The sequence below is a fragment of the Biomphalaria glabrata genome, chromosome 12, assembly GCF_947242115.1.
Source record: "Biomphalaria glabrata chromosome 12, xgBioGlab47.1, whole genome shotgun sequence".
NCBI classification, from domain to species: domain Eukaryota; kingdom Metazoa; phylum Mollusca; class Gastropoda; family Planorbidae; genus Biomphalaria; species Biomphalaria glabrata.
Window position 1 is genome coordinate 228,849 of NC_074722.1, and position 27,801 is coordinate 256,649.

The 27,801-nt window shown below is 36.9% G+C and overlaps 1 long non-coding RNA gene across 10 annotated transcripts; it reads right to left on the reverse strand.

Moving 5' to 3' along the window:
• Positions 1–324: 324 nt before the first annotated feature.
• Positions 325–27,587, reverse strand: LOC129922004 (uncharacterized). 10 transcript variants are annotated; one of them, XR_008773927.1, is made up of 7 exons: positions 27,441–27,587; positions 13,957–14,130; positions 13,335–13,512; positions 9,771–9,891; positions 9,212–9,451; positions 2,158–2,287; positions 325–2,022 (listed from the first exon to the last, which is right to left on the reverse strand). It is a non-coding gene; the product is annotated as an uncharacterized LOC129922004 (long non-coding RNA). The 10 variants fall into 10 exon arrangements; XR_008773930.1 differs by lacking the exon at positions 27,441–27,587 and adding an exon at positions 17,388–18,166 and having other exon boundaries at positions 9,771–9,859; XR_008773926.1 differs by lacking the exon at positions 27,441–27,587 and adding an exon at positions 17,388–18,166.
• Between the last annotated feature and the right edge of the window lie 214 nt (positions 27,588–27,801).

Below are 27,801 nucleotides of genomic sequence, written 5' to 3' on the forward strand. Positions count from 1 at the left end.
CATGGGAAAGCCTTTGAGGAAAAATCAGGAGTCAACCATTCAGTTAGCAGCATACAGGGCTACTCCCAGGCAGAGCCTACGATGCCATTGATCCCAAACTGTATTGGCATATTCCATTTCTTCAAATATATAGCTGTGTGGGTGACATCATTGCAACCACAACTAATGTCAGGAAAATGATTCATAGCTAATGTTTGGAAAATGAGATGATCCATAGCAGCTTTGTGACTGAAGGAGGCCATAGAATCAGATCAAAGTTTGAGATCTGCTAAAAATTTGCTCAAAAACAAATATTGTTACAAAGCAATTAGCTAAAGAAACCTGTTAACTTTTAACATAACTTTTTAATGACATATGGAAAAGCACTATTAAACTACTAGAAATTTAGAAAAACTAGATCTAAGGGTTGCTGGAAGGGGAGGATAAAAGTGGCAATTTTTTTAGTACCAGTACCTGGTAACTATGTCAATCAACACATTGGACTAGGATAAGTTATGTAGCTTAAAGACATCCATACAACTTTTAAAGAATAAAATCACATCAGACTTCATTTAAGTTGCAGCCTGAGAGACTGAAATCCTCTCTAGCCAATGCAGTGGACTGAAACCCAGCTGTAGTGCTTCCTAGATCAGTTGAGATAGAGAGAAGCAAGTCTGGAGCAGCAAACATTAATGAGGCAAGGTTTCCTCTTTCTACCTGCATTGGGGCACTGTGAGTATCAAATTTGGCATACAAACTGCATGAAATGCTGGATATCTGGCATAAACCACTGTCAAGGGGGCTTGAGTTCAAATCCTGATTTGTTTTTGCTGAGCAAAGAAACACCAGAAATACCATTTCCCCATATAAGCAATACAAAGTAATTTGAAAAAAAAAAGAAATTAACACAGACCAGTTACAATAAAAAAAAAATGAAATTGTAAAATGAATGCCACTTTTATTACAAGGTATACATAAATATCAAAATGAGTTAATCAATTATTTAAAGTTAGCAACTTTTTGTTCAAAACTAATGTACATTGGTAGTCCTGTAGATTGTGTAGAATCAAAGTAGCATGATTCATTTAGATATTTGATTTTAAAAGGGAGACAATTTGATTAGAAATTATAATTTTTTTTAATTTTTATTTAGTATGACAGTGCATCTACTGTAGAAAGATACAAAGGGATAAAACTAAATATCAGTTGTTATTCCAAAAAAAAAAGAAAATGTACATTTAACACATTAGCATATTGTTCCAAAAATATAAACTTGATCAAAATATTTTATTGTCAAAGATATTATAGAGTTGTATACCTTAAACCTCTTACAACAGATATTCATTCAAGTATAAAACACTGCCTGGTCACTAGAAAATGAATAATGTAGTAACACCAAGAACTAAAAAACTTAACATTGACACTACCAACAATGTTCAAATTGCAATGATTTTGATGGAATCCTGTGATTATTCCTTATGTTATTCAACCACAGAATTCCATCAAAAGCTCTTAATTTCTTTAAGACATCATCTTGTTGAAAAGTAAAATGAGGTGTCAACTCTCTTAATGCCTATGGTCATTGACAAATATAGCTCAAAGAAATCTTTCCTTAATTTCTAACTTAAAGTCAACAGTCAAAGTAAATGAATAGTAGGTACTTGGTGCCTGGTAAATTAAAAAAAAACAACACTTAGTTGTTTTTTTTTCTCTACAAGTTCTACAATTTCAGATTCAAAGACAAAGTTTATTAACTTGTTTGTCCAATTAACCTTTGACCTTATCCTTCTTGGACACTCTCAGCATAAAGAAAAATAAACCATTCATGAACAGTATTGTCTTGAGCAGCAAAATGTTAAGTGTTATGTGGTGACTACTAAAAGTTGTGTACGCTTAATCTTTTATCACTCAATGGATGGAAGTCTTTCTAGACAAGTAAGCAATGGATTTCAGATATCCCTCACAGCTTCCGTGGTTGAAAAATTTCCAGAGAAAAAAGCTGCTTAGAATAGTATCTGTCATGCTTGAAAAGGGCCACAGGGACTGTATAAAAAAAAAGAATAAATAAAAACTAAACAGACTTGACAGGCAATGTGGCATTAAAAAACAACAACACTTTCTAACTTTAGAACCTACAAACATTAGAGATAGTAGAAAAAACAACACTTGATTTATTACCAAAACAGCTGACATATCCAAACACAAGTGAGTAGCCTTCTTCTGTAAGGTACTTGTGTAGTCAAGGAAGATCTCATATTTGTAAACAGGCTAACATTAGGCTCCTTAGCTGACTAATCTTTTGGGCATTCTGGAAGAAATAAATGCAAGAAGGGCTTAATATAAATATCATCATCTCTTGAAATTCTATTTGCAGAAGCTAAGAGATCTCAAATATGAAAATAATGATCTCATAAAAAGATAATATAGATCACAAATTAGATCATTTAGATCTCAAACAAGATAGATCACAAATTAGATCAGATAGATCTTAAACAAGATAATATAGATCACAGATAGATCTCAAACAATATGAGATAAAATGTGTAAATAAAAAAAACAGCATAGCAGAGGAAAGCAAAATTACAAGATAGATATCAAATAGTATGAATCAATTAGCCTATATGCCGGTTAATAAATTTCACAGTTGATTCCCAAATGAGTATTTAAAAAATTCTGTTAAAATTTTTTTAACAAAAAAGAAAAAATAATTACAAAACTAAACAAAATAAATGTAAAGGCTTTCTTTTAGTGACTTTAGAATAGAACAAGTTTCCTGTTTCCTTAAATACTCCATCTCCTCAATGCTCCATCTCAACAGCCCATCTCTCAACACTCCATCTCCTCAACACTCCATCTCAACACTCCATCTCCTCAATGCTCCATCTCAACACTCCATCTCCTCAATACTCCATCTCCTCAACACTCCATCTCCTTAACACTCCATCTCCTCAACACTCCATCTCACAATCCATCTCCTTAACACTCCATCTCCTCAACACTCCATCTCACAATCCATCTCCTTAACACTCCATCTCCTCAACACCCTGTCTTAACACTCCATATTAACACTTCATCTCAATACTTCATCTCCTCAACACTCCATCTCAATACTCCATCTCCTCAACACTCCATCTCAATACTCCATCTCCTCAACATTCCATCTCAATACTCCATCTCCTCAACACTGTATCTCACAATCCATCTCCTTAACACTCCATCTCCTCAACACTCCATCTCACAATCCATCTCCTTAACACTCCATCTCCTCAACACTCCATCTCCTCAACACCCTGTCTTAACACTCCATATTAACACTTCATCTCAATACTCCATCTCCTCAACACTCCATCTCAATACTCCATCTCCTCAACACTCCATCTCAATACTCCATCTCCTCAACACTCCATCTCACAATCCATCTCCTTAACACTCCATCTCCTCAACACTCCATCTCCTCAACACTCCATCTCCTCAACACCCTGTCTTAACACTCCATATTAACACTTCATCTCAATACTTCATCTCCTCAACACTCCATCTCAATACTCCATCTCCTCAACACTTCATCTCAATACTTCATCTCCTCAACACTCCATCTCAATACTCCATCTCCTCAACACTCCATCTCAATACTCCATCTCAATACTCCATCTCAACACTCCATCTCCTCAATACTCCATCTCCTCAACACTCCATCTCAATACTCCATCTCAACACTCCATCTCAACACTCCATCTCCACAATACTCCATCTCAACACTCCATCTCCTCAATACTCCATCTCCTCAACACTCCATCTCCTTAACACTCCATCTCCTTAACACTCCATCTCAATACTCCATCTCAACACTCCATCTCCTCAATACTCCATCTCCTCAACACTCCATCTCCTTAACACTCCATCTCCTCAACACTCCATCTCCTTAACACTCCATCTCCTCAACACTCCATCTCAATACTCCATCTCAACACTCCATCTCAACACTCCATCTCCTCAATACTCCATCTCAACACTCCATCTCCTCAATACTCCATCTCCTCAACACTCCATCTCCTTAACACTCCATCTCCTCAACACTCCATCTCCTTAACACTCCATCTCCTCAACACTCCATCTCCTCAACACTCCATCTCCTCAACACTCCATCTCCTCAACACTCCATCTCACAATCCATCTCCTTAACACTCCATCTCCTCAACACTCCATCTCCTCAACACTCCATCTCCTCAACACTCCATCTCCTCAACACCCTGTCTTAACACTCCATATTAACACTTCATCTCAATACTTCATCTCCTCAACACTCCATCTCAATACTCCATCTCCTCAACACTCCATCTCAATACTCCATCTCCTCAACACTCCATCTCAATACTCCATCTCAATACTCCATCTCAACACTCCATCTCCTCAATACTCCATCTCCTCAACACTCCATCTCAATACTCCATCTCAACACTCCATCTCAACACTCCATCTCCTCAATACTCCATCTCAACACTCCATCTCCTCAATACTCCATCTCCTCAACACTCCATCTCCTTAACACTCCATCTCCTCAACACTCCATCTCACAATCCATCTCCTTAACACTCCATCTCCTCAACACTCCATCTCACAATCCATCTCCTTAACACTCCATCTCCTCAACACTCCATCTCCTCAACACTCCATCTCCTCAACACCCTGTCTTAACACTCCATATTAACACTTCATCTCAATACTTCATCTCCTCAACACTCCATCTCAATACTCCATCTCCTCAACACTCCATCTCAATACTCCATCTCCTCAACACTCCATCTCAACACTCCATCTCAATACTCCATCTCCTCAACACTCCATCTCAATACTCCCTCTCCTCAACACTCCATCTCAATACTCCATCTCCTCAACACTCCATCTCAACACTCCATCTCAATACTCCATCTCCTCAACACTCCATCTCAACACTCCATCTCCTCAACACTGTATCTCCTCAACACTCCATCTCCTCAATGCTCCATCTCATCAACGCTCCATCTCCTCAACACTTTATTCTGTCATTATATGTGTCGTTATTGCCAGAAATTGGGTACATTTAGTAATCAGCATTGAAGTACACATACATATATTAGAGAAGAAAAAGAGCCTTGACACTGTAGATCGCAAGGTCTGAAAGGGGAACTTTGCCATTATATTCCAGTTATTTCTGCTGGTTAAGTTTGTATTGCTGAACTCACTGACCTACATCAGTTCTATTCACATCAAGTTAACACTGCATGGTATCACAATGTAAGTTAAATAAAAAATTAAATTAACTTTCAGAAATGGTGGTCAACTTGATAGTCCCAGATTCAGACTCAGCTCTTCTTATCCTAAAAACTTTTAAGCCGAACAGTAAAAAATTAATAGAATAAGGATTTTTTGTTCAGGAAAGATAATATCCCAAAATGATGTTAATGTTTTTGTAAAATGTTTTACATTGTTTCGGATGTTCCTTCAGAGTTGAAGATAGTTTACTTCCTAGTCCAAACCTCCTGCAGGACGACGGGGGATGGGAGTGGGCAGGGTTTGAACCCTCGACAAATCCAAACGACAGTTCAGCGCGCAAACCGCACGACCAGGCAGCCATTCATGTATCCATAACTCATGGTTGGAAACATCCTGAAGCCCTAAATAAAAATTGCATTCTATACTGTGATTTGAACTCAAGGCTGCAGTAGTAGCACTGTAACTTCTTCAGTATCCAATGTTAGCAAGTGCCCTATTTAAGAACGAGGCCATTTTTAAAATAGAGATGATAGTTTGTAAAATGTTTTACATGTTTCAAATGTTCCTTCAAAGTTGAAGATAATATTTATTTCCTCATCCAAACATCTCAGAGGACGATAGGGAAGGGCAAGGTATGAATCCAGGACCATCAACAAGTCCAAACAACAGTCCAGCGTGCATTCTGCACATCCAGGCAGCCACCCATAGTCATAGTAAAAAGTATTTTCTAAAAGAGTTTCTATAATAACATTGTCAGATGCAGGTTCCATTTTCCCATTTTCATTCACAAAATTTGTGGCATGTGTGGCTGAGAGGCAGGCCTACACTACTTGGCTACAGCTTAGCCACTTACCATGGGGGCTCGATTTTGAATCCTGACTCGAGCAGAGTTGTTTTCTGAAAGCCCAAAGACAGCATGTAAACCTCCCATGTGTTCCCTTCCCCCAATAGTCAACAAAAGGAGATTGGGCCATAGCAAAATAAGTATGCTCTAAGCATAAAATATGCACTATATCAAAAGCATTAAAAAAAAAAGATTTACATGTTTTTTTCAACTCTTTCATACCTTAACAAATGAATTTGAATAAGTAACTATTCTATTTGAAAGTGAAACAAAACTAAACACTATTAAGTCCAAATACTTTTTACTATGACTAAATAATAGTAGGTATAGAACTAATCAATATCAGGCCCAAATACTTCTTACTTTGACTATTGATGAAATAAACATGACATCAAACATAATAGCAGCACCCAGGGAGAAGAAGGTGAAGAAACTGTAGTAATACATAGATAAGTCTTAAGGAGGACTCAAATCTTGGACCTCAGAACCATCCCCATCACATAGCTGTGACCAGATGCAAGTTAGACTTCCTGAATAACACCCCAAAAGAAGATCTACAAATCTTGTAAGATGCCCCAACAAACTAAGAGATAGGTGAAGAATATTACAGACAATATCAAAGTGAGAAATCATCAAGTTAAAACAGAAAATTCAACAAAATCAAAATAATAACAACCAGTTTGATACAAATATAAACCAATCTAAACAATTAAACCCATGTTTTTTAATTCAGACTGTCTTTCCAATGATTTGGACTCTCCTTTCTTCACTCTTTCTTAGACTGTTCATTGGCAAATGAAATAAACTAAGAGCTTTCACAGCCCCCAGTCTATTGCCATCTTTTTGCAGTATCTCATCTTCTTATCCAAGATTATTACATCCTATGGGTGTCTCAAGGGTCAATCTAGTCATGCAAGTTAATCAATGACTTAAACTCTGCCAATTCACATGTTTTTTCTAGCTGACTCAGGCAACCCATTCCATGCTCTAATAGCACTAGGGAAGAAGGAGTATACATTTCTTCTAGCATATGGGATGAGGAATGTTCCTTTATCTTTGTGTCTTTCTAAGTATTTTTTAAAGTTTTGTTTTTGTATTTGAAGTTTATAGTTTAATGTTTTTTTGTATAATTGCTACTTTACTTTTGAAGTCTTCTGTCCTGAAGGATCTCTAAATGTAATAATTTTACTAGAGGTCTAACTATAATCAAATGTGAATATTTGTTAGTTCGGAATCTCACTGCTCTATCTTGTGTATTCTAGTTTCTTAATGTTTTTTTGAGTTGAGGGTCCCCAAATAGAGGACTCATTATCTATTGTTCAGTTGCATCACTGCATCATCTCTACTGTTGGTTCTCTTTACTCCCCTTTGGTCTTGTTCACATTTCTTTCTCGGCTCATCAAATACAGAGTACATCTTCCATGAACATTTCCAGCAGAATAAAACTTTTTGGTCTAATAACAAAGTCACTAAGTTTTGAGAATCCTCAAAAGCTGTCTATGACGATTCTCCGAGTCCAGTGTTTTCTCTGCCAAGTTGCAATTCTCTAGTTCTTAATAGAAAATCATTTTTCCACAATTGCTTATCCATGTGAAAGTGGAATAATGGCCTACCAATTTTCCAAATATGTTTCAATTTTTTGTCAAAAGTTGTTTATAAAAATAAAGTACCCAGTTTATCTTTTCTTTTGAAAAGGATGAAAGAGCCATTTTTGCAAACCTGGTTGTTGACATCAAAACCATGTATTTGGTGAAGTCAATAAACAGCAATGGTTTTAGCACATCCACAGATATTCCATCTTTAGTTCTTCTTTTTTAGGGTCCCCATTTGTGTTGGATGAAAAACTAAAATGAATGGCTCTTTGGTCCATCCTAACAAGGCCTCATATCTTATAGATTACTGATGTTGCTCCAAAAAAGAATACAATTATGTTCTATGCATTTCATGTGTCAATCTAGTCATGCATGTTAATTAGTGAATTAAACTCTGCTAAGTCACTGGTTTTACTGGCTGATTCAGGCAGCCCATTCTATATTCAAACTAGGGAAGAAAGAGCACTTGTAGGAATTTGGCCTAGCATATGGAATAAGAATATTGCCTGGATTGTGGTGTGAACAGATGAATGGGTCATTTCTCCATCCAGAATAAGACTTACTCTATTGCCATGATAGATCAATTCAGATTGACTTCTCTGCTTTTTCTTCAACTTTGTCAGTTTTTTAAAGCCATTGCAGTTCCATCAGCAAATATTCCATAATCATTGGCTAAAGTGTCAAACAGTGGGACTGTTATAAAATCTGTCCATGTACACAATATTATTTTTGTTTATCAAGTGGCTAACAGCCTTAGAACAAAGCTAAGAACGACATATCAATTCTGGAATCACATTCTTTGTTTTGCCTGTGTTGAATTTCTATGCTGATATAGCAATGACATTGCCATTATTATTATTTGCTTCATAAGCCATAGTTTTAATTACCACTTTGATAGGTTTGGATTTTTATATATTGCTTTGTAACAAATCAGCCTTGGCAAGGAATCATTCCTTCATCCAAAGTTGGCATGTTGAGATAGTTAGAAATAGTGCTGAGATGTTAAGATAGTTAGAAGTAGTGCTGAAATGTTGAGATAGTTAGAAGTAGTGCTGAAATGTTGAGATAGTTAGAAGTAGTGGGTGACCCAAGGCTCTCCTGGCTTCTAATAGATCACCATACAAAATGTCTTGAGGAAGTCAACCTTGTGGCATTCCATGAACATGTCCATGCTAGCCAAGATTTCTACTGCTGATAACAGTGCAAAGGTTCAGAGGAATCTTTTTTTTTTCATAAATGCACTGAACACTTCTAAAGGAAATAGATAGATGATGTTATATTTAATCATCAGAGACTTTCACCTCACAACTTTGGATGATTTTCTATTAATGAAGCATACACTCCATACTGTCATACTGATATGTTCAAACCCTGCCTCCTGCAGAAGGTTTGGACTAGGATGTAATAATCATCAAACCTGAATTAACATGTAAAACAAACTACAAAAAGGTCCTCTCCGATGAATTGATAGGTAAAGAGTATTTGAATGAAATGGGATATATAAATAGTTTTAACTTAATGATTAACATAACATGAAACAAACCTAAATGTCTTCAAATTCATCATAGCAATGAACAAGTTGATCAGGACCACGACAGCATCAAGAATGTAAACTCCATACAAAATGTAGCCAACCACCTCAATGACTTTCAGCAGCACACTGTCTCTTATCTCTGAGTCACCATTAACTTGACTGCTATTTGTTTCTTCTTTAATAGCTGGTGCCTGAGAGTTCCCCATACCAAAGGCAGCCCAGAACAATGTCCCAGTGGTCTCTAAGAGGCTGAAAATAAAGTCTTTGGTCAGCAAATAAAATATTTTTAAGTACATTTGGGAATAAATTAATTCCTGTAAAATCTAGTAAATTTAATATCAACTAGCTAATTTAATGTATCATCTTGTAAACTTAAACATCTTAACTAGTGATCAGCTTTCAAAGTATTTAACTTTAAACAATACCAATAAAAGCCATAATTTATTTATTTTAAGTTTTATGGTCACTTGCAGAAAAAAATTCTTTCTTTTGAGTATGTCTATACAACCTGAAGTTATTTTGCTTTACAAAAAAAAACATCCATAAATTAAATATAAAAAACCTTCACCTTGTAAGTCAAATGACTCTACCCTGCAAAGTTCTCATTCTTGGAAATACTGTATAGGCTTATTTGTCCACATATAAAGGCAATCATGACTGAAATAGATGAAGGTGAACTTGCCAACATCCTATGGAATAATAACTAGATTAAGATACTTTTCGCATAATTTCATTAAGTTGGCTAAAGTAAACTTGACTTACACTAATGTGGTTATTATAATAACCTGTGTTCAAATCCTTCATATCATCATGATTAAAATATTATGCCTTGGCCAAGAATCCTTAGCCCTTCATGCAATAGGAAGGAAATTGGTGGCCTACTTCTGTTTCTAACCAGGTGCAAGTAAGTTGATTTGTTTAATAGCTAAAAGTGTCATGAAATGCTTCACTGAATTGGTTGAATCTAGTGGATTTTTTTCCTAAATAGACCTACTCAATAATGAATAATCTACAGAAGATAATAAACAAAGTGAAATTGAAACACTTTAACTAATTAAACAAGTAAACAAGTATAGTTATATCTTTGAATCACCAAGTTTTCAGTTCCAATGAAGAAATTTTTAAAGCCTAACTAATAATATGAGAGGCACATTGGGGAGTGGTAAAGCACTTGGCTTATGAGCACAGGTCCCAAGTTCGAATCCTAGAAGACTGAAATTTTTACTTTCAGGATCTTTAAGGCCCCTCTTAGTCAACCCAGATCTAATGGGTACCTGACATTAGTTGGGGAAAAGTAATGACGGCTATTGTGCTGGTCACATGACTTTAGCTAACCATAGGCCACAGAAACAGATGACCTTTACATCATTTGCACTATAGACATGATGGTCAGAAAGGGGAACTTACTTTTTTAATAATATGAGCTAAAATAAACCTTTGCTCTAATATTGTAATTCTTCTTATAATTATTATAATTTCCTAGAGCCTTAAGTTTCAAGAGATTCTAGACAAGTATGAGGATGTCCTCAACTTTTCTCTGACATTTTTAGATGTACTAGAAAATAGAGGAACACCATTGTATGAATTTATATTTCATTTTTGGCATTGTAATAATTTATATGTAAGGCACTATTTTTTATAACAAATTTCCTTCAGGATAATAAAAAAAATATTATTATAAAAAATGAGCTCATAATCATACCATGGCAGCTGCCAGCATCCAAATTTGAAAAAGGGGCAAAAAATTCAAAAGTAGTGTCCCTTCATAGTGTGCACTAAGAAATGTTTGTATGATGTAGCAGGTTTGCAGCAGTAGTATACTCTGAGGGAAAAAAAGAAAGTTGCCCTGTCTGCTAGCCCTGAATCAGAGGCATACACATATACGAATCGTGGCAAAGTCTGCCGTTCTAGAATTGGCTTGATTAGCCACACCAGATTCTGCCCTGTCTCAAGATTAAGCCAAAACCAGTGACTCATTTGGGCGCATCCATTGCTTTTTGAGACAAAAGGAGCCATATATATATATACTCTGACATGTAACAAGAATCTTCATTGCAATGTTTATGTGTGCAAGGTCAGATGTCACCCCATCCCTCCAATTTTTGGTTAATATCACAGTAGTGAATATTGTTCTTTTAGTCAAGTTTTAGTAAAGTAAAAATTATGACCTATAGTTTTGAAAGGGCTGTTGTGGACTGTGCAATTCGGGCCAGAATTTCAGATTTTGTTCCCTCATCTGAGACAATAGGTTTGCTAACAGGGCTTTATTGGGGCATCAGTATTTGAGGTGAAAAGTTGACTAAAGTCAGTAGTTTCATATACTTTAGACATATTGTCTCAGATGAGGGAACAAAACCTGAAATTCTGGCCTGAATTGCACAGTCCACAACAGCCCTTTCAAAACTTAAAATAATATGGACAAACAAGGCATAGCCCTCAGCACCAAAATCAGAATGATGCGTTCCCTGGTCATGGCCACATTTTTATATGCTTGTGAGTCTTGCATGCTGACTGCAGGCCTAGAGAAGAGGATCCTAGCAATGGAATTGAGATGCTACAGAAGGATCCCAGGTATCACATTCAAAGATCGCATCACAAACCAAGAGATTAGAGACAAGGTTACTGCAGCAATTGGACCCGATGATGACCTGCTAACTAGGCTCTCCATCATTTCTTGTATAATTTTTGGTAGGGCCCAGTAGTGCAATGTCATCTGTGAAGTCCAAGTCCATCATTCAATTCCATGAAATACTGAAGGCAGTCTGGATCATTGCTCTCCTCATTATGTACTGGATGGCAAGAAGAAAGAGGAAGGAATACAATATTCACCCATCTCAATGTTAAAGAAGGCATTGGATGAATTTTTAGGGATGACATATTCTCTATTTTCATAGCCATTTTCAATGGATACTATCAAATGCTTGTTTGAAATCTACAAAACTGATCATTAGCCATTGTTGGCATTCAAGACTTTGTTCTATAATGTTTCGTAGAATGAAAATCTTTTCAGCACATGATCTGCCTCTTTGGAAGCCTGCTTGCTCTTTTCTGAACTCATCCACAGCCTGTTGAAGTCATCTCTGTTCAGCACTATTCAGTTGAGATGACTACAATATATGAAAGAATGTTGAATGGCTTTTATAATTAGCCTTAACCCTAAAACCTCTGTATTTATTACAAGTCACAAAATTAGTGTTTAGGGTTAACCCATTTAACTCTAGAAACAGGTCTATTTATTGGCTGTCAACACAATAAGTCCTGAGACATTTATTGAATTTCTTTTTCCCAATATATTCTTGATCCCTTAACATTTACTTTACTGAAAGTGTTTTGAAGGATATATGAAGAATTAAAAAAAAAGTTTTCTGATCAAAAAATGCATGGAAAAAAAGACTAGAAGGACAATATCAGTTTCAATTTGAACAGAGTGAAGCATTAAATTCAGATCTACAACAGCTTGGGGTTAGGGCTTGGAGACAAAAGGACAGGAGAGATCGGAATAAAGGGTTGTGTTTAAGCAAGCCAGAACCCTCCATGGGCTGTAGTGCCACTGAGATTGATGGATGGAAGCATTTCATTTCTATCAGAAGGAGGGAAAATAAACAAAACTACTAAGACATAAGCCCTCCTTCTTCATTGTGCCTAGATAGCATTTTTCTCCTTCCACATTGGAAACATGAGCACAAAAGAGACTTCACTAGAACTACATGCAAATGTATGCATTTTAAACAAGCACTGTTAAGAAGACTCATGCAACCATCTGCATGGGGATGTCTCTAAGCTGAACTGTCCAAGGATATTTTTCCACCTACTGGATACAGAATGTTTTTACGACAGTTCTGTATATTTCAACATCCAAACAGGTGCTGGAATTTGTTTTAACAATTTAAAAAAAGTTAAAAACATTTACAGCCATCTAATTTTTAAATGGTGAAAATATAAACTATAACATTTTTCAGTGTACACCTAGCAATTTATTGTTAATAATAGTAGATTTTTTATATATTTTGATTGAAAATGTTTTTTAAAATTGTTTTCTTTTGTCATGTATTCATTTTTCTTTTTTTTAGGGCATGACATTTTTTGTTGTTGCCCATTTTCACTGAGAAAGTCAATGAGTTCAAATATTTACCTTCAATGTGAATCAGTTGGTTGTCAGCAAAAGTATCCATTGGTTTTTGTATAGATCACACCTTCGGTGGAGTAGCCAGCAGTATACAAAGCCAACATGTCCATGTAGTTCCACATCTGAGAGAAGTAACCTTTTACACCTTCCTCCCATAACTGTTTGCACTCGGCCCAGAACATACCTGGACATACTAACATAGCTGATTACACTGATAAAAAGTACATCAAAAATATCATTGGGAATTTTAAAATAAATATGTGCCTTATATCAACCCCTACAAAGCTGGATATGCAAATATAACTGATTATACTTATCCCAGGATATACACATTGGTAATTACATTTAGCCTAGTATAATTGGATATACAAATATAAATTATTGGTACTCAGCTAAAAGCATAACTGTAAATACTTGGAAATACAATTATAAGAGATAAGATCTTACTTATAAGAATTTGATTTCAATAGCTACCTGGCCCTTTCAGATTGTTATCACTATTGACCCAAGTTTAAACCCTTCCTGAAGTCATTCACTGCAGAACTGCAAGACGTTTGTGTTCAACCATAATATTTATTTAGGAAAGAACATATGAAGCTTAAAATTTCATAAGATCTAGAAAACTCACCTAATACATAAAACATAATCATTCCATTCACAACTCCTTCAATGCCTTTAAATAAATGTGCACTTTGAAATGAAGACATAACTGAGTTCTTATAAACAGCAGCTCCAAGAATGCAGTATAGAAACAAATATAATTTGTACATTTCATGAATGGTGTTTTTTAATTTTTTCAAATCTGAAAAAAAGGAGGTAAAAATGTTTTCTTAAAAGATACCTAATAAAATTGTAAAAAGTAAAAAAAAATATTCATCATCATCATCATCAAACTCCATTTGAGTGAGGGCTTGAGAGGCTCAAATCCTCTCTTGCAAAAACCCTGGACAGAAACCCTGCTGTCTTGCGAAGTGCATAAATGTCGCCATACAAGTCGAGAATTTTTGGTTTCCAAGACCTGTCAAGACGGAGATCAGCAAGTCTGTGGCAGTCAAACAGAATATGAGGCACAGTTTCCTCTTCTTCCCCGCAGCGGGGGCACCATGAATTGAAATTTGGCAATAGCCATGAGAAATATGAGCCAACAGGACAATGGCCTGTCCTGCACTGTGCTATAATAGCTTGCTCAGGCCTGGACAGTCTCCACCATGGGGAAGTGTGGTTAGGGCGCCTCATGCGCTCCCAGACTCCACAGGCTTTTTGGGACTTGTCCCAGCACACAAACCACTTTTCCATTTCTGTTTTTTGAATTATAGCCAGAGCATGATGAAAATTTACAGCCTGTTCAGTGGGTGGAATTTGCACTCCCTGGTGGGCCAAGGAGTCTGCAATAGTGGAAAAAAGTGCGGAAGCTGGCATCCACAAAGTGGGGAGCCCAAGCAGACATGCTCCAATCACTGTATTTAGGAGCAGTCCGTTTACAAACTACAGCCTACCTGTGCAAATTTATGGCTCTAGGACTGCTCTTGAACAACTTGATAAAATACAGTCCCAAGCACTAAGATTTGTCTGTGGAACCTTTAGGACAAGTCCAGTAAATGCGGCTGAAATAATGGCTAATGTAGGTCCACTAAACCTTAGGAGGACAAGGTCAGTACTGACCTGCTTTGAGCGGTATAAAAGGCTGGATGAATACCACCCAGCTAGAAAACTAGTGGATGATTGGAGATACAGAAGACGTATTCAGATGCTGGCCTCTCCACCAACCGAAAAAACATTCAACGTTTTCATCCCCTTCCTCCTTGGTGTCCCCCATTGACCCCAGACATATGTTTGAAACTAGTAGACCGTAATATACGTTTGAAACTAGTAGACCCTAATGCCACTAAGCTAAGTCGTTCATCTAAAGACCTTCAAATTCTAGCATTGGAGACCATTAATACCTTCAAGCTCAGTGCTATTTTTGCATTCACTGATGGGTCGGCATCGATAGATTCTAGAAGAGCAGGCTATGGAGCCTACATCGACTTTCTTGGCTCTCACTCAGTCAAAATCTTTGGTCCATGTGGTTGTGTTTGCAGTTTCAATGTGGAGACCATGGCAGTCTGTGAAGCATTAAAAGTCATTGACTCTCAACTCGGCGAGGGACAATTGAGGGCAACACAGATTGTTGGGGTCACTGACTCAAAATCTGTACTACAGGCTTTGCAAAGCCCCGAACCATGGCCTCCCAATATCGACACTGTCATCATGGCTTCACACAACATAAAACAACGCTATGGCACCCCTGTAATAATGCAGTGGGTACCGAGTCACATAGTTGTAAAAAAAAATAAAAAAATATTAAGAAATTATATTTAGAAACTGAGTTGTCCTTAAAACATAATAAGAATTATTTCCTACGAGAAAAAAAAAAAGCCTATCATGAAAATTACAAAAAATGTAGCATTTTTTAAATTTTCAGAATAATACATTTTCAAAATATATTTTCTTTTAAATTATGATTACTAGAACCTAATTTAAGGCCTACAATAATTATTTTTAGTATTATTTGAGCAAAGATCAACACTAATCATGTATATATGAATTGTCCTAATTTAATACCTTTTCTTCTTGGAATATATGTTTAAGACTAAGATACCTGCTTTCATACATCACAAAGCTCTGCCTACAGTACAGTATCTTATAAGTTTGTTCTCTACATTTAATTTTTTTTTTACTTCTGTTTGTAATAAATAAAAATAATGAAGTAAATTGTCTTTAAACCCAAAGATTAAGAAAATATTCCATAGTAATAGTGATTTTAAAATGTTTTATCCGAACTCATGCAGATAAAGCTGCATTGGGGGTGGCTGTACTACTTAAACAGTGTTAACATTTTAAGCTTTAATACAATGAATAACAAAAAAAAATAACTACACACATACTGCAGGTCAAGATACAGACACAAAAATAAACAAACACTAGGGGCAACAATTGTAAAATGTTTGTAAAATGTTTTACATGTTTCGGATGTTCCTTCAGAGTTGAAGATAGTTTACTTCCTAGTCCAAACCTCCCGCAGGACGACGGGGGATGGGTGCAGGCAGGGTTTGAACCCTCGACCGTCGATAAACCCGAACGACAGTCCAGTGCGTAAACCGCACGACCAGGCAGCCATCCAATTGATATTTATAACAAACATATTTATGAAAGTAGAGTGAGTACAGAGGAATGAGTGAGAAATGTAAAAATTTTGCTGTTAAACAAACCAAGAGGTGATGGGAGCTTTACATGGATGCATCAATATTAGAAACTTGTCTTGGATAAAAATGGCTATTAGATATAAACAGAAAAAAGTAATTAGTACTTACTTCTTTTTTTTTTTTTGTACTATTAAGTAAAGTTAATTTTATTGTAGGTTTTGTTTTGGTCAAAAAAAATGTTTATAAACTATTTCATATGAATTGGTTGACTGGTTAAATTAGGAAACAAATGGTTACTGGTAAAAATACTTATTTATATATTTATTTATTTGAAAATTAAATGAGTAACCTTTTATATATATGTGACACATGCTCAGGGGTGGACTGGGTATCAAAACCAGCCCGGGCATTTCTAAATCATCCGGCCCATAAATTGTATATTATATGATGGGCATCCAGTTCTAGGTCTACCTGTCTTCAAAATCATTGTTAAATTGATAATGTATCGATAGATGTACACATGCTTAAAATGAACACTATGTCCTTATAAGGAATAAAGGCTTTATGTTGCTTTTTAATGGTAAAGTGTATCTAGACTCTAGGCCCTAAAAGGAAGAAGCTCTATCAATGTAGGCTATTACATTATTATTTCGGAAAATGTGTTTAGATTAAATTACTAGGCCTTAGTAGAGTCTGTAAAAGATTTTTAAGGAAATACTTCGCTCAGAGGACCCGTCCCCTGAAAAGGGAATACTATGAAAAATGTAACAATTTAATATTCAAATATTGGCATCCATGTGGCCTTTATAGCCTTTATCTTATAAAATACAGACAAGACATGTGTGGTGATGATTTCAAAAAAGAAGATACTTACTGTAGTCCTACCAGCCCATTTGGATACCGGCCCACTGGGCATTTGCCCGTATAGCCAGTCCGCCCCTGCACATGCTACAAATGCTTATTCACATTAGATGATTTAATTTAATGATTGTACTTTTTTTTTTATTTCATAGTTTATTTATTTCACATCTCATTGCCAATGCCAAGATTGAAGATCATTTAGCCAGCATGTGGTATGCTGGTGCTTCTTGGTTTCAGCATCAAGGCTTTCCTATTAAGCTTGTAATATATAATCTAGATCTAGACTCTAGTAATAGTAATATCATCTAGAACTATTCTATCTAGATCTATATTCTATATCTGTAGATCTCTATCTAATTTCTAAATCTTGGAAATCGGTCTTCATTTTCAGAAAAAAAAATGATCTTTAGTCTTTAATGTTTAGAAATATTACAATCCCATTTCGCGGATTTTAAATAGTTAAATAGATCTAGAAGAGGCTAGATCTATTAATCACAGAACTTCGGAAATTTTTCACTCAAATCTAATCTATGATATAATCAAAAGTTTATTGCCTTTTAGTTTCCATGGAGATAACAAAAAATGTCATGTTTCGACAATCTAGATTATGTAGGTCTGTGATCTTACCCTTTACCTTTTTTGACTTCAGATTTTCTCATTATAAGGAGATGTGAGTTCAGAACTAAGACCTATATATATTTATTGTATCATATGTCTGTGGTTCAGAAGCTCGAAATGCAGAAAATAAATTTAAAAAATAAAAAAAAAATGTAGCTGGTGCGCCCCCCCCCCCACCTCTTCTCGTACCCTACTGGGTGGATACTTTAGAGATTGTTTAGGCTAAATCTGTTTTTTTTTTTTTGTTTTTAAGTAGGCCCTATATTTTTTTCAATCATTGCTAAATATATGTATTATCAAAATACAAAATACGCGTAGGACGTAATCATCTTCTTTTTTTAAGTAACGTCTGTATTATAAAAGATAAGAAGATTATAAATGTCTTGTAAAATTATTAAAATCACTTGCGTCCCCATTCTACTGCAGATTGTCCCTAGCTTTATTCACGCCTGTAATGAAAATTACATCTCTCTTCTTTAATTCAGAAAATCTTTTTAATAAGAATAACTAACACACTATTCAAAGATTAAAGTCAATTCAGCTAATCACAAATCAAGTCTCTTGGGTTTGTTAACTATTCTGCCTGAGAGTGTTACGTAAGTTTTTTTAATGTCAGAAATGCATATTTTCAGATGATAAACCGTAGGCCTACTCGCGTATTTTCGTGTCCATTTGCGTACAAAATACGCAAGATGCGTACTTATAGGCAACTCTTCTTTTAGGTCAGTGACACGCCGGGTACGATATTCTCTGCCTCACCGTGGCAGTAGGACGTGGAAACAATCGCTAGTGGACGTAATTACACAAAATGAGTATCAACACAAGACTCTTGTGGAAGGGTCTAATCTCCAAGGCAATATCGATAATAACCCAGGCGCCGTTCCACAAGAAACAGTAGTTACACCAAAGGCGAGTCCTGCACGGTTAGCTTGATAAAACATAGAAAAATGGTGGGGATTCCCGGTGTGCTCGTCCTTCGGCCATGTATTCTAGTTCATGCACCGGAGTGCCCGACACATTTTTTATATAGACATTGACTTGGACCTCATCCAGACATAGCAGTTTGTTCGATCAGACTTGCAAGCCAAGAGTTCGTAGAAAAAAAAGATGCTGCGTTTGACTTGATACATTGTTAGCTGCAATTTGCGTTAAGTGGGTGCGTGAGTGTGTGTTAACTCGAGCTACTTATCAGCACCAACATCTGTGGAGCTTGTATTGATGCTTAGCTCAACACTAACTGGAATGTGTTGCTGAGAGGCCAAAACCGATTAGCTACGGCTTGGCTAGCTAACATGGGGGCTCGAGTACGAATCCCGACTTAAGCGGAGTTGTGTTTACTGATAAACACGGGAAAGAGAATGGACCATAGTGCATATTGAGCATGCTGTAAGCAATTACATCAAGTTGGTGCACACTGAGCATGCTGTAAGCAATTACATCAAGTTGGTGCACACTGAGCATGCTGTAAGCAATTACATCAAGTTGGTGCACACTGAGCATGCTGTAAGCAATTACATCAAGTTGGTGCACACTGAGCATGCTGTAAGCAATTACATCAAGTTGGTGCACACTGAGCATGCTGTAAGCAATTACATCAAGTTGGTGCACACTGAGCATGCTGTAAGCAATGAAATCAAGTTGGTGCACACTGAGCATGCTGTAAGCAATTACATCAAGTTGGTGCACACTGAGCATGCTGTAAGCAATTACACCAAGTTAGTGCACACTGAGCATGCTGTAAGCAATTACATCAAGTTAGTGCACACTGAGCATGCTGTAAGCAATTACATCAAGTTGGTGCACACTGAGCATGCTGTAAGCAATTACATCAAGTTGGTGCACACTGAGCATGCTGTAAGCAATGAAATCAAGTTAGTGCACACTGAGCATGCTGTAAGCAATGAAATCAAGTTAGTGCACACTGAGCATGCTGTAAGCAATTACATCAAGTTAGTGCACACTGAGCATGCTGTAAGCAATTACATCAAGTTGGTGCACACTGAGCATGCTGTAAGCAATGAAATCAAGTTAGTGCACACTAAGCATGCTGTAAGCAATTACATCAAGTTAGTGCACACTGAGCATGCTGTAAGCAATTACATCAAGTTGGTGCACACTGAGCATGCTGTAAGCAATGAAATCAAGTTAGTGCACACTGAGCATGCTGTAAGCAATTACATCAAGTTGGTGCACACTGAGCATGATGTAAGCAATGAAATCAAGTTGGTGCACACTGAGCATGCTGTAAGCAATTACATCAAGTTGGTGCACACTGAGCATGCTGTAAGCAATTACATCAAGTTGGTGCACACTGAGCATGCTGTAAGCAATTACATCAAGTTAGTGCACACTGAGCATGCTGTAAGCAATTACATCAAGTTGGTGCACACTGAGCATGCTGTAAGCAATTACATCAAGTTGGTGCACACTGAGCATGCTGTAAGCAATGAAATCAAGTTGGTGCACACTGAGCATGCTGTAAGCAATTACATCAAGTTAGTGCACACTGAGCATGCTGTAAGCAATTACATCAAGTTGGTGCACACTGAGCATGCTGTAAGCAATTACACCAAGTTAGTGCACATTGAGCATGCTGTAAGCAATTACATCAAGTTAGTGCACACTGAGCATGCTGTAAGCAATTACATCAAGTTGGTGCACACTGAGCATGCTGTAAGGAATGAAATCAAGTTGGTGCACACTGAGCATGCTGTAAGCAATGAAATCAAGTTAGTGCACACTGAGCATGCTGTATGGAATGAAATCAAGTTAGTGCACACTGAGCATGCTGTAAGCAATTACATCAAGTTGGTGCACACTGAGCATGCTGTAAGCAATTACATCAAGTTGGTGCACACTGAGCATGCTGTAAGCAATTACATCAAGTTGGTGCACACTGAGCATGCTGTAAGCAATTACATCAAGTTAGTGCACACTGAGCATGCTGTAAGCAATGAAATCAAGTTGGTGCACACTGAGCATGCTGTAAGCAATGAAATCAAGTTGGTGCACACTGAGCATGTTGTAAGCAATGAAATCAAGTTGGTGCACACTGAGCATGTTGTAAGCAATGAAATCAAGTTGGTGCACACTGAGCATGCTGTAAGCAATGAAATCAAGTTGGTGCACACTGAGCATGCTGTAAGCAATTACATCAAGTTAGTGCACACTGAGCATGCTGTAAGCAATTACATCAAGTTGGTGCACACTGAGCATGCTGTAAGCAATTACATCAAGTTAGTGCACACTGAGCATGCTGTAAGCAATTACATCAAGTTGGTGCACACTGAGCATGCTGTAAGCAATTACATCAAGTTGGTGCACACTGAGCATGCTGTAAGCAATGAAATCAAGTTAGTGCACACTGAGCATGCTGTAAGCAATGAAATCAAGTTAGTGCACACTGAGCATGCTGTAAGGAATGAAATCAAGTTAGTGCACACTGAGCATGCTGTAAGCAATTACATCAAGTTGGTGCACACTGAGCATGCTGTAAGCAATTACATCAAGTTGGTGCACACTGAGCATGCTGTAAGCAATTACATCAAGTTGGTACACACTGAGCATGCTGTAAGCAATTACATCAAGTTAGTGCACACTGAGCATGCTGTAAGCAATGAAATCAAGTTGGTGCACACTGAGCATGCTGTAAGGAATGAAATCAAGTTAGTGCACACTGAGCATGCTGTAAGCAATTACATCAAGTTGGTGCACACTGAGCATGCTGTAAGCAATGAAATCAAGTTAGTGCACACTGAGCATGCTGTAAGGAATGAAATCAAGTTAGTGCACACTGAGCATGCTGTAAGCAATTACATCAAGTTGGTGCACACTGAGCATGCTGTAAGCAATTACATCAAGTTGGTGCACACTGAGCATGCTGTAAGCAATTACATCAAGTTGGTGCACACTGAGCATGCTGTAAGCAATTACATCAAGTTAGTGCACACTGAGCATGCTGTAAGCAATGAAATCAAGTTGGTGCACACTGAGCATGCTGTAAGCAATGAAATCAAGTTGGTGCACACTGAGCATGCTGTAAGCAATGAAATCAAGTTAGTGCACACTGAGCATGCTGTAAGGAATGAAATCAAGTTAGTGCACACTGAGCATGCTGTAAGCAATTACATCAAGTTGGTGCACACTGAGCATGCTGTAAGCAATGAAATCAAGTTAGTGCACACTGAGCATGCTGTAAGCAATTACATCAAGTTGGTGCACACTGAGCATGCTGTAAGCAATGAAATCAAGTTAGTGCACACTGAGCATGCTGTAAGCAATATTATTACATCAAGTTAGTGCACACTGAGCATGCTGTAAGCAATTACATCAAGTTAGTGGTTCAGAGTTATATGTAATATTGATACTTTTATTTTAAATCTTCTTCTCTGAAGCGTCTTCAATTTTAGTGACTTTGCTAATGGAGTTAGGCCTACTCTAAATCATAGACTATATATAGTCTATGCTCTAAATCTCACGGCTCTATTTTGATTCCGTTCACGTTCCTTTGTTTCTTTTCGCGACGATTGCACACGACACTAGTTGACCTATACACATAGTAACATCTAGTTATATTATGAATATTCACATAGTAACATCTAGTTATAAACATGTTGTGTATCCTCCCTAAACACCCACCTCTTATTTATTGCACAAATGCTCTTTCTTCCCTAGCGCTATTAGAGCATGGAACGGGTTGCCTGAGCCAGCCAGGAAAACCAGTGACTTGGCAGAATTTAGGTCATTGGTTAATATGCATTATTAAATGCATGACGAGTAGGACGTAATTGTAACATAATAGTATTATATGTACATTTGCACACTAGCGCGTCAGTGCAACACCGCTTGTGTTTACGTAATAAATAGGTTCCTAATATGTCTTCCCTTTTAAACACTAGTTTGTTATTTGTGTAATACAAATATTCTACATGGTGTCAGAATAAAACTTGAAAAGCTGTCCAGACAAAGGTTTTTATTAATCTAATAATGGCTTCTTTTTATTTTGAGCAACCAATCTTGAATTGGAATGCTAAAGATCTGTATCAAGAGTTTTTAAGGTTTCAACAGCAGGTGAGCTTTTGTTTCAAAGGACCGTTAGCTGGTGCCGATAGTAAACAAAAAGCCGGTTGGCTGGGAATGTGGATAGGTCAACAAGGCCGTGAGGTTTACAAAACTCTAAATATTACTGATAGTGAAGAGGGAGATCCGCAATTGCTATTAAAGAAAATAGAAGACTACATAAGGCCAAGACAAAATAAACGAGTGTCTAGATTTAGAGCACATCAGAGAAAGCAGGAAGAAGGAGAAAGTTTTGATAACTTTGTTAAAGACCTAAAGCTTCTCATTATGGACTGTGAGTATGACAACCCAGACGATATGCTTATTGATTTGATTATTAGTGGAGTCATACACGAAAAGGTACAATTAAGACTACTTGATCAGGGACAGAAGTTGACCCTTAGCAAGGCTATTGAAATTGGACAACAATATGAATTGTCACAAAGCCAAGTGAAAATGTTTAGGGGCCAAGAAGTTCTAGCAATCAAGAGACAGTCACACAATGTACTAAAGCAGAAGTCTAAAGACAACTCAGATAAATTATGTAGTAAATGTGGCAAGAACCACGAAAAGGGAAAATGTCCAGCAATAGGAACCACATGCAATTTCTGCAAGAAGAAAAACCACTGGTTTCAAATGTGCAGAAAAAGACGCAACGTCAATCTAGTAGAAGATGACAGTCACAGTGATGAAAATATTATACCTGTTAGCACTGCAAGTAGCCAGTATAGAAAGGGTAATATTGAGAACATCAATGTCGTCGAAGACAAGTGGACTGTAAAACTAGTCGTGCATGGCAAGACATTAATTTTTCGTATCGACACTGGTGCAAGATGTAACATTCTTGTCAAGTCAGAGTTTGAAAAGCTCAAAGACAAAGTAAAACTTGCTTATTCAGCAAAGTCGCTCAAGTCTTACTCTAATCATGTTATTAAGACTTTAGGAGCAGTAGTGCTACCTTTGAAAAATAATATCCAAGAGGTGAAAGCAAGGTTTGAGGTAGTAGACATTAGTCAAGAGAACATTTTGAGTGGTGACACAGCAGAATGTTTAGGACTACTACAACGGATTGACAGCATAGAATCCAAGGCAGAAGACGAGTTACAAAGAGAGTTTCCTGAAATGCTTAAAACAACTGGAACACTGCCAGGAGAATACAAGATTCAGTTACAGGAAAATGCTAAAGGAGTTATCCATCCACCACGTCGCTTAGCAGCATCACTACGCAATAAAGTTGAAGAAAAACTTAAAGAAATGCAAGCTGATGGATTTATTACTCCAGTACATGAACCTACTGAATGGGTTAGCTCCATGGTTGTTTCGTTCAGGAATGACAAAGTGAGAATATGTATTGATCCAAAAGATCTCAATAAAGCAATCAGACGGGAACATCACCCGATGAAAACTATTGAAGATGTGATCACTAATATTCCAGATTCGAAGATATTCTCAGTTCTCGATGCCAAGTCAGGGTTTATGCAAATAAAGCTTGAAAGAGAATCTTCATTTCTCACAACTTTCAACACACCTCTGGGAAGATATAGATGGTTAAGATTACCTTTTGGAATCAAATCAGCGCCAGAAATTTACCAAAGAATTATGGATGAAATGCTTCAAGGTATTGAAGGAGCATATGTCATCATAGACGACATTCTAGTAGCTGGTAGAGATGTTGAACATCATGATCACATTTTGAAACAAGTCATGCAAAGAGCAACGGAGTACAATCTAAAACTGAACTATGACAAGTGCAGGATAAGGCAAAACAGAGTACCTTATATGGGTCACATCTTGTCAGAGAAAGGTTTAGAACCAGATCCAGCAAAGATAAAGGCAATTATTGACATGCCAGCTCCTCAAGACAAAGATGGAATCAGAAGATTTCTAGGTTTAATTCAGTACCTAGCAAAATTTATTCCTAATCTAAGTCAAACAGATGCTCCAATACGAAAGCTTCTAAAAGATGATATAGAATTTCAATGGAATCATGAACAAAACAAGAGTTTCAAAGAATTGAAACATCTTTGTACAAACCCTCCAGTTTTAGCATATTATGATGTCAACAAGAACGTAGAGATAGAATGTGATGCAAGTAAAGATGGACTGGGAGCAGTATTACTCCAGGAAGGTCGTATAATTGCATACGCATCAAGAGCTCTCACCGATACAGAAACAAGATATGCTCAAATTGAGAAGGAAATGCTCTCAATTGTGTATAGTACAAGCAAATTTCACTGCTACATATTTGGTAAAGAAGTAACAGTTTATAATGATCACAAACCTCTGGAGCAAATCTTCAAGAAACCTCTATTGTCAGCACCAATGAGAATACAGAAGATGCTAATAAGACTGCAGTGGTATGATCTGAAAGTCTGTTATAGAAAAGGCAAGGAAATGTTTATCTCTGATACACTTTCTCGTGCACATCTACCAAATACTGATACACAGACATGTGAATTTACAGATGATTCAGTGCATATGATCTCTGTAAGTGATTCGAAATACAGTGAAATTAAAGACTGTACAAGCAAGGAACTTTCAATGCTTCTGGAAGTAATTATGACTGGTTGGCCAGACACAAGAAGCGAGACTCCAATTGAAGTCAGGCCATATTGGGATTCAAGAGACCAGTTATCAACTTCTGATAGTATTATATACAAAGGTCTGAGAATAGTCATGCCACCAAGCTTACGTAAATACATGCTAAATCTGATTCACAAGTCTCACTTAGGAATAATCAAGTGTAAGCAGCGAGCCAGAGAAGTCATGTATTGGCCAGGCATGAATGCAGACATTGAAGTGACAGTTAGGGATTGTAGCAGGTGTGCTGAACATCAGAATCAAAATTTGTCAGAACCGCTAATGCCTACCAAGACACCAGACCTTCCATACAGCATGGTTGGGTGTGATCTGTTTAACTTTGAGGGTAAAAAGTATGTTCTTCTAGTTGACTACTTCTCAAAGTTTATTGATGTCAAAGAACTGTCACAGGAAACCACATCAGATATCATCGAAGCAATGAAAAGTATATTCGCATGCCATGGAATACCTAGAAGGTTAAGGTCAGATAGCGGGCCACAGTTGGCTTCAAGGGAATTCCTGAACTTCTGTAAATCATACGGAATAGAGCATGAAATGTCGAGTCCTCATTTTCAGAGTTCTAATGGTGAGGCTGAAAGAGCTATTCAAACAGTGAAGAAACTTTGGAAGAAAAGCGAAGACAAATTTCTGTCGCTATTAGACTACAGAACTACTCCACTGAGTAATATTAATTTGTCGCCAGCACAATTACTCATGGGACGCCGACCCAGAAATTTGTTACCTTCTAGCGAGGAAATACTCACACCTAAGACACCAGATCTCAAGGTGGTGAAGAAACACTTTGACTCCGAGAAACAGTCTCAGAAACATTATTATGATAAGAGGAAAGGAGTTAAGAGTCATAATCCCCTACAAGACGGAACAGCAGTCAGAATGCAACTTAATTCTAAGTGGAAACCAGGAACAGTAGTTTCGAAGCATTCTAAGCCTAGATCATATAATGTCAAAAGTGGAAATAAGGTCTACAGAAGAAACAGAAAACACATCAGAAAGTCTTCTGAGAAAGCAAACAGATTTGACAATAATTATGACTTTCCAGATGACATCTCAGAACAACCAGAACCACAATATCTAGAGAGTCCAAGATTACAAACTACACTAGATGTAGAGCCGCCACTAAACACTGCTTCTTCTAACACCTCTAGACCAAATGAACCTTATGTAACACGCTCAGGCAGAATAGTTAACAAACCCAAGAGACTTGATTTGTGATGAACTGATTAGACTTTTTAGTTGACTAGTTTGTTAGTTATTCTGATAAATAGATTTTCTAAATTAAAGAAGAGAGATGTAACATAATAGTATTATATGTACATTTGCACACTAGCGCGTCAGTGCAACACCGCTTGTGTTTACGTAATAAATAGGTTCCTAATATGTCTTCCCTTTTAAACACTAGTTTGTTATTTGTGTAATACAAATATTCTACAGTAATCATCTTCTTTTTTTGAAGAAACGTCTGTATCATATTTATAAGATAAGATAAACACAGACGTTTTCACTGGGGGCGTGGTGGCCGAGTGATAACGCGCTTGGCTTCCGAATGCATTGGGGTCTCGAGTTCGAATCCCAGTGACCATTTTAAGACGCCCCCGAGTCTATTTCACTCTAATAGGTACCTAGCATGCGTTGGAGAAGTATAATAAGCGGCTGACAGATCTATTCATCTATCATTTATTATGTTACTAAATTAAAGTACTATCAGTATCATCATCAGTATCAGATTATCATGTATCATATTGTCGGGTAATCTATTTTCTTCTTTTTTTAAAAAAAAAAAGTGCCTTACCTTTGCGTATTAAATAATCCAAACTGTTCCAATAATCCGTGTAGGCCTATAACAATTAATGGTAACTCAATGGTTATATCAACAAAAATCCAATATTTTTGAAGTATCCAAAATACGAAGCACGCTAATTTATAGGCCTACACACAAAAGTAATTGATTGAATCAGAAAAATGAGCTGCTCTATATTAAGTATCTAAAAGTATCTAGATTTAGATTTAGATCTAGATCTTTCACTAAAAGTAGATCTAGACTAGACATAGATCTAGATCTAGGTCAAACTTTTTTCCCCGTGTCTCCAACAAATCACGTGCATTTTAAGTTATAATTAGATTCTAGATCTAGATATGGCTCCTCATGTGTC